Below are 9,295 nucleotides of genomic sequence, written 5' to 3'. Positions count from 1 at the left end.
TCTATAAAGCACTTTCATGCGGATTTAAAAACAGATAATCAACGGAATCATGTTGCAATTCAAAAACTACAGGGCTCCATCCAAAAAATCGACAATACTTGTTCAGAAATAGTGGACAGAATGAAATCAATTGAAACTCGTACAGAGAATCTCGAGTCAGATGTACTCAATCTACAAACTAAGGAAAAGCAGCAGTCAGGCATAATTGAAGATCTTATGACCAAAGTGGAAGACTTGGAAAACAGAGGAAGGAGAAACAACCTACGAATTCTGGGAATTCCAGAAGGAGCAGAAGGAAACGATCCAAAGGGGTTCATATCGGAACTCTTAAAGACAGCCCTCCCAGAAATACAATCGTGGGATTTAGAAAGAGAGATCCAACGGGCTCATCGCTTTCCCCTGACAGCCCCGAAATACTCACATAAGGCAAATAAATACCCAAGAGCTATGCTGGTCCACTTTGGGAACTTTCTTTTGAGAGAAATTATTTACGATATTGCCAGACCGACTAGTAAAAGAGAATTTAAAGGAATCAGTTTCTTCGCACGCCCTGACTTTGCTCATGCAACAGTAGAACGCCGGTGGAGGCTGTGACAACTTTTTGCCCCTTTTGAAAAAATAGGTGCCACCGTATATCTACAAAACCCTGCACGTCTGAAAATCATTTATAAGGGAGCTACTAAAAGCTTTACAAGTGAAATCCTGGCAGAGGCATATTTGAAAGAACTTACTGAGACTGGCCCTCACTGCTCCCCGAAAATCACAACTAATCCTAAAGCGTAATTAAAGACAGAGACTATAAATCTCCGATATGATGTCAAACCTAAAGGACTTGATGATTCCTCAGGGATAATTGGGCGGGAGGTGGATGGAAACCGAATAATGTAATTCTCTACCCTTTGCTTTCCCATCTCTTTTTCATACTTTTGAACTGAACTCAAATAGAGTAGGAATAAATAGTTGTACATTTGTAAGAACACTTACCTACTAGTATAGTGGGCCATCTAAGGTTTAGATGCTGGGTCTCGGAGAGGGCAGGGAAGACCGGACCGCCCAGACACCCACACTTGGGGGAACCATGACCCAAGACGCCTCAAGTAAGGGGGGGGAGGGCTTGCTCACACTGAGCAGGGAGGGATGGAAAGGGAGGGGGGGAGTGGGGGGAGGGATGGGGCTCACCCAGCTTACATTACTACCTATTAATAAAATTAGACATACTAGTAACTTTTCGTCAAGGCCACAAATACAACTTAGACAGACAGAATACATAGAAAAAAATCCCAAATTTCGATGGCCGAACTAAAAATTGTTTCCGCTAATATCTGTGGATTAAATGATATACGTAAAAGGCAAAATGTAGCTATAGCTCTCCGATCAATCGGAGCCAATATCATTTGCCTCCAAGAGACGCATATAGAAGGACGGGAAAAAAAACTATTACAAACTTTGGGGTACACATTGATCACAGCAAGCTACCAAAACCCGCGGTGTTGCTATCCCGGCATCAGATAAAGAAATCAAATTTCCCCGCACTGCAGCAGATAAATTCGGGAGATGGGTGATCGCCGAATGCATCTATGGGGCTGGGAAGCGTATAACTATCTGCTCCATTTATGGATACGTTACTGACGATCCAGATCTTCTGGAATTTATCACCAGCAAATTATCCGACTGGCCACTACCGATTGTTATGTGTGCGGACTTTAATCTAAACCTACCGTCAGATTGGACCTATGATCAAAATTTCAAATATAACGGTAGGAAACCTAGGGTATTCAGGGAATTTGTAACACTATGTAAAACACAGGAATTAACAGATTTATGGCAATATAAGTTCCCCCAAAATACAGGATACACCTATTTTTCACATCCCCATCAAACATTTTCAAGATTGGATTATATGCTAGTCTCAAATACTATTATAACAAAGTGCCACCTGGAAAAACTCCCTATGGTGTTTTCGGATCATAACCCCTTGCTTTTAAAAATAGATATTGATAGAATACAGCAAGATCAGGTTAATTGGACATTTGAAAGGACACTATTAATGAACGAAAAATACTGCCAAATGATGGAAAAATGGATACCAGAATTCCTGGAAGATAATATAGGCAGTACATCCTTAGATGTGGTCTAGGACACACTCAAAGCTGCTATCAGGGGTGAAACAATCCGATTCTCCATAAGATATAACAAGGAAAAAAAAAACAATAACTGAATTAAATAAGAAACTAGCCGAAGCTGAGGAGGAACTTGTAAAAACTGTTGTAGCGGGTCAAAATACTGAAAGTGTACTTCAAAAGGTGTCAATAGTCAAAAACTGAATATTTGAAATCTTTGCTACAAGAGCTATTGACAAAGCTACCTCAAATAAAGAAAAGGCATACGAACTAAATGAGCAAGTAGGGCATCACTTAGCTATCCGTACAAGAAACCAAAATATCATAAATACTATAAAAAAATCAAAGATAAAAATAATCTATTAACGCAAGACCCAGAAGCAATTAAAGCAGAATTCCAGGCATACTATCAAAATCTATATATATACTGAGACAGATAAAAATCAACATCTAATCAACACATACCTAGACCAAGAACCGAGACCTAAATTTTTACAAAATGATTATGACAGCCTTGAAGCTATACCCCAATGGATCGAGATTCTACTCTCCATTAACAGCTTGCCTTCGGGGAAAGCCGCAGGACTGGACGGTATACGGGTTGAATTTTATGTAAAATTTTACAAACCACTTAAAGCAATACTCACGGCTCTTATGATTCAAGTATTCATAACGGGAAAACCACCAAAATCTTGGTCAATGGCAAAAATAGTAATCTTCCCCAAAAAAAACAAGGATCCAACTGAACTCGGATCATACTGCCCCATAACTCTGATTAACTGCGATTCAAAAATCTATTCTAAGATGTTAGCCACCCGATTAGCCCCGATCATCCATAAAATCGTATCGGTACGACAACATGGATTTGTCTCCGGTCGCTCAACTACAGATCACATACAAAGGGTGATTACACTCTTCGATATAACAGAAGTCACAGGAGACCCTATGGCACTTATATTTTTGGATGCAGAAAAAGCATTCAATAGGGTCTCCTGGCAATATCTTTGGACAAGATATGTGTCTAACCTGCACACCACTGTTTTTAAACCTTAATGTAGTTGGTTTTAAAAAAATCTGTGCAGACCTGCTACCTGACTGACCCCTGTCAGGTCTCTAAATTAACTGAACACTCAGACACAACTATGTCTAGTGCAGGAGTGCACTGTTCGAACTTGCTCAGGTGCAAAATTTAACCACTGATTTAAATCATTCTTCTACATATGAAAGTGTTAAATTGAACATTCATTGGTTTGTGTTATACCGTCATTACTTTGATAAACAGTAGAAATAATCAACATAATTGAAGTGCATTGATTGTTTACTATTAATTTTCAAAAGTGCATAGTTTTTTCAGCTTTTTTTTGCAAACATATTCACAATTAATTTTCATTGAAAATATGATTCACTTGTTTCTAACAAATGCCGAACTAATGCGAATACAAAAGAGCAATTCCATCAGAATTCGCGACGACTCCCAATGCATTTCGATGCCTAAGCATCTTCGTCAGGGGAAATGCTGTATAAGAAAAATGCTGTATAAGACAAAGTAGCAATATGTACATATTTCTCAAATATTGTCATCACACATCAATTTGTGCTCATGCACTATACAATAAGTGAACACACAACCTATTTACTCATGCAGATGCATTATCTCACTTTATCCAAGCATGCCAGCTGTCCAAGCAATTGAGTGATAATTACTATTGTGGTATACCCTATACATGCCATCAAGTATAGTCTAGTGCACCCAAAGTATGTGTCCCATGAACCAATGACATATATGAAAAATGTAAAGAGAACGTACCCTCCAAACGGGTACTATGTCACCTAAACTCAAATTCCGTGTGAAAAACGACTGTTCCTGAAAACAAAACGGAACCAACATAAATATACCAGAACAAAATAACAAGTACCTCTAGTCACCCCGTGTAAACCAACTACTTACTTCCTGTTGTCGTTACACGAGACTCGAAACTCCTATTTTACTGTTGTTCCGCCTGCGAGACAAAAACAACCCTTACTATGTGCGTTTTTATCAGTACTAGCTTTTCGTGAACATCATCATCAGAAACCCGTAATTTAACTCGCCCTGTGCAATACCTTAAGCTTCTGTCCGATGCGTGCACACTGTCTCCATCGTCTGTTTGAGTCTGTGAGAAAAACGCCGAAAATCGGCGCGGCATGCCGGGACGTAATAACGCCCAACATCAACAACAGACTGTTATCCCCGCCCCCTTACTCGCTACTTCCAAACATTGTCGTAATGTTTCTCAAATGTTGCCAAACGTGTAATTTAGAAGTATAAAGATATAATACATGCTTCTTAATCGTGTCCAGCAAAACGGTGCAAATCCATTTACTAGTACACACGAGCACCCAACCAGTGTTAATAGAAAGCGGACTGTAGCTTTCAAATACAAAAACTTTATTAAGTGCACTTTGTCACCAATCTACTCCGGTCTCATCACTCGTGATCGTGCAGTATCTCTAACAATCATGTGTAGAATGTCCAAATGACAATTGAAATAAATAACATAAGCAATCGTGTAAAAAATATATAAAAAATGAAGAAGTGTAAAGTGTCATGTGTACACTGACGTTGGTAGCGCTTGACCAGAACTTGATCCTGTATTAACAACTCGCTTAAAACCACAAGAACATGAATCATGGTTTATACATAATATACTCATAGATAACACGCAAATTCGATTTTGTCATTCAGCCCACCCGGTTTAACGGTATTCAGATACCTCATCCAGAATGTCCCTCTTTGGGCTATTCGTATGTTGGGATCCACATGGGCTCAAAAAGCACATAGTAAGGGTTGTTTTTGTCTCGCAGGTGGAACAACAGTAAAATAGGAGTTTAGAGTCTCGTGTAACGACAACAGGAAGTAAGTAGTTGGTTTACACGGGGTGACTAGAGGTACTTGTTATTTTGTTCTGGTATATTTATGTTGGTTCCGTTTTGTTTTCAGGAACAGTCGTTTTTCACACGGAATTTGAGTTTAGGTGACATAGTACCCGTTTGGAGGGTACGTTCTCTTTACATTTTTCATATATGTCATTGGTTCATGGGACACATACGTTGGGTGCACTAGACTATACTTGATGGCATGTATAGGGTATACCACAATTATAATTATCACTCAATTGCTTGGACAGCTGGCATGCTTGGATAAAGTGAGATAATGCATCTGCATGAGTAAATAGGTTGTGTGTTCACTTATTGTATAGTGCATGAGCACAAATTGATGTGTGCTGACAATATTTGAGAAATATGTACATATTGCTACTTTGTCTTATACAGCATTTTTCTTATACAGCATTTCCCCTGACGAAGATGCTTAGGCATCGAAATGCATTGGGAGTCGTCGCGAATTCTGATGGAATTGCTCTTTTGTATTCGCATTAGTTCGGCATTTGTTAGAAACAAGTGAATCATATTTTCAATGAAAATTAATTGTGAATATGTTTGCAAAAAAAAGCTGAAAAAACTATGCACTTTTGAAAATTAATAGTAAACAATCAATGCACTTCAATTATGTTGATTATTTCTACTGTTTATCAAAGTAATGATGGTATAACACAAACCAATGAATGTTCAATTTAACACTTTCATATGTAGAAAAATGATTTAAATGAGTGGTTAAATTTTGCACCTGAGCAAGTTCGAATAGTGCACTCCTGCACTAGACATAGTTGTGTCTGAGTGTTCAATATCTTTGGACAGCCATGACAAAGAGTGGAATCAGAGATCAATTCATCAATGCTATTCAGAGTTTATATTATAAACCAGAAGCCGTTGTGATGATAAATGGCGGAATGACGGGTAAGATCAAAATAACTAGGGGAACCAGACAAGGATGTCCATGCTCACCCTTATTATTTGCAATATTCATTGATCCCTTTATCAGTAAATTAGAATGTAATCAAAATATCTCACCAATAAAAACACCGAACGGAAATACTAAAATATTAGCTTAAGCCGATGACATCGCGATCACCACAAGCAATCCATATGTAACAATAAAGCTGTTAGAAGAAGAGGCCTTACGTTTTGGAGAAATCTCTGGATATAAATTAAATGAAAATAAAACTCAGATAATAATCAACAGAAATATCAACTTAAGCGATGAAAGAATAGTCGGAAATGCTACATATCTCGGCGTTAATATTACCTCTAATTTGGATGAACTTGTTAAAATCAACATAGATCCCCTTCTAAAACAATCATCGGACAGCCTGAGCAGACTAAACAATTTACATTTAACTCTTATAGGGAGATGCAATGTAATTAAAATGATTTATTTACCGAAATTTTTATATTTTTTTCGCACCATATGTTTAAATTTTGATCCACTAATATTCAAACAAATCAATACGCTTTTTTCTCGATTCATATGGGGATATCAAAAAACACGCCGAGCATATAAGCACATCTCATTTCCAAGAATGAGAGGGGGTCTTGCAGCCCCAAATCTTAAAATATATTGGTGGGCTTCATTGATGAGTTACAGCAAAGGCTTACTCATGTCGGATGATTCTCCGATTATTGAAGGGGACGTCCCTTCTCCGTGCAGACTTATTCTGGGAGCAGAAACTGGTGATCATTTGTGGCGACTAACATACGACAATCACTTCAAAAAAGTCCAATTTAAAACACTGCTAGGTATTTACAACGCTTGGTCTAACATCCGTAAAATACTAGGAATAGGCAGATACTCTCATTACACTAGTCTCATCCGAAATCATAACCTCCCAGGAATATTTCAGGATACGTGCACGATCAGATGGATCAATACTGGGATTATACATTTGGGGGTATTTTTTTCACCATTGGCCATTAAATCTTTTGAGGAACTAAAGATGGAATTTGGGCTTGAACATAGGGATTTTTTTAAATACCTCCAAATTAGAGACTTCGTAATAAAAAAAGGGGGAGGCAGTGCCGAGTTTCATAAAGTCCCGAATATAGAAGCTATTATAGGCAAGACTCCTATCAAAATACGAGATATTTATAAAACTTTAATCTCATTGCTACCAGATGATCTGGATAGACATAGTCTCAAATGGCAAAATAAACTAAATATCACTATAGACGGCGTACAATCAGCATTTCAATTTTCTCAAACATCACTAATATCTACGAAATTACAGGCTCAATATTATAAGACTTTCTTTCAACTATATTACACACCATCTCAGATTGCCAAATGGAGTATGGGTAAAGGTACGAATTGTCCAAAATGTGCTACACATGCCGCCGATATAGTACACATATTTGCCACATGCCATTCACTAACTATTATCAGATCAGAAATTTCTAAATTTCTTTCTGAAATTTTTCAAAGTCCAGTCGTTATCACGACAACAGAAATATTGTTGGGATTAGAACAAGGTCTAAGATCCAGGGAAACACTGGGCCTGATATCCATATCTATGGCCATCTTTAGGATCTGTCTGGCAACTGGATGGCTGGATCCAACTCCTCCACTATTCCAACAGTGGCGATCAAGACTACTAGCTAGCTATAGCCTAGAAATAGCTATTTACAGGAGGAAGGGGACACACAAGAAAAAAAGGGGTCTCGAGATATGGGGCCCCCTAATTAATTGGCTGCAAAATAACGAATAATGATAGGCAGTAAGTAACTTATAAGTCGTGTGAAACTAACTGACTTAATAACATGCAAACGAATGGACGAACGAGTATGGAAATAGAGAGTAAATATCTCTAACTTTTATAATTTATTTATCTAATAATCTAGCTACTTTTCTTTTCTTCTCCTCTCCCTTTTGTCTATAACAATGTGCTAGTATGTCCTTCATTATATGTTATCATATTTAGTAAGAACTAGTGAAATAAGTGTATATATTTATGTTTTTGTAATGGAATTCTTGACCAAAAAAGTTTATAAGCTGGCTGGGCATGGGTGGGGAGGGACAAAGGGTGGGAAGGGACTAAAGTCAAAATGTACTGAATAAAGAACTGTTATAAAAAAAAATGGAGTGGGTTAAAGGATAAAAAATCTGCCATAACTGAGTAGGACGAAAAATCCTATGTATTAATTTTTGGTTTTGTTCAACGTTGAAGGATACAGTGTTCCAAAATATTGTGCACCTTATCTTTATTTCCTTGAAACATGCTCTGCTTGACTCTCAACAAAATGTCAGATAGCGACACCGAGAACGGTGGACCGGCAGAAAATAATACTCGACCACATTTTGACACCACAGGGTTTAATGAAACTGAGGTGGATGCCATAATCATCCCAGAAAATGTAAGGAAAGCCATAGCTATAAAGCTTATAGAAAATGGCCTATCACCAAGAGGTGGTAGGGTAATATGTGTCATAGAGGCACATGACAAATGTATTCTATTTATGGATTATCTTTCCACAAGCAAATCCAACAACACATGTGTTCCACTTCTACAAGATGGAGGAACCTCCAGCGGAATACGCTCCATTTGAGGACGTTGAAATTCCATTAACATACCAAGAGCATCAGCTCTGGTTTAAAGGCGCCCTACAGCATCAAAATCACATTACCAGGCTCAATCTGTTGTAAATTGACAGCAATGGGTTAGCATTAGCAGAAGCCATCCTGTATTTAGAAGTTATCTTATCCGTTTTGTGAAAGCCATTTTGTATTTCTGGCAGTCATTTTAGTTTGCCATGTGCTGCCACGTGTTCGCCATGTGCTCTGTCCTCCCTCAGTGTTGACTACTTTTGTAATCTGCCTAGAAACAAACTATATTTAGCATCTTCCACCTTCGCACATGCCCAGAAGGGCCTAACTAGTAGAATGCACCTGCTTCTCTAGTATAAGTGTCAGGCTATTTTTGCTGCTGTTAGAAATGGTGATTTCCGGTTGGCTAAGGCTTGCGCCAAAGCTAGGCAGAAACCACCATTCTACACCAGGGCAAGGAAGTCACCCATCAAGACAAGCCCATCTCACCCTCTTGGTAACTTGGCACTAGCAGTCAGACTTATCTCAGAGGCAATGTGTAAAGCATTTGCGCACGCACCCACCAGCAACAACATCCCAGGCACCCCACAAAAGGAACTCCACACAAGGTTATATCAAAAATAGCCTTTGTAATATACCCAACACATTAGATAATAAACACAAAACTTACACTGTGCCACTGGCACGGGCAGAATTTACA

The sequence above is a fragment of the Lissotriton vulgaris genome, chromosome 3_1 (assembly GCF_964263255.1).
Source record: "Lissotriton vulgaris chromosome 3_1, aLisVul1.2, whole genome shotgun sequence".
Lineage (NCBI taxonomy): Eukaryota > Metazoa > Chordata > Amphibia > Caudata > Salamandridae > Lissotriton > Lissotriton vulgaris.
Note: the sequence above shows the minus strand (reverse complement) of the source record.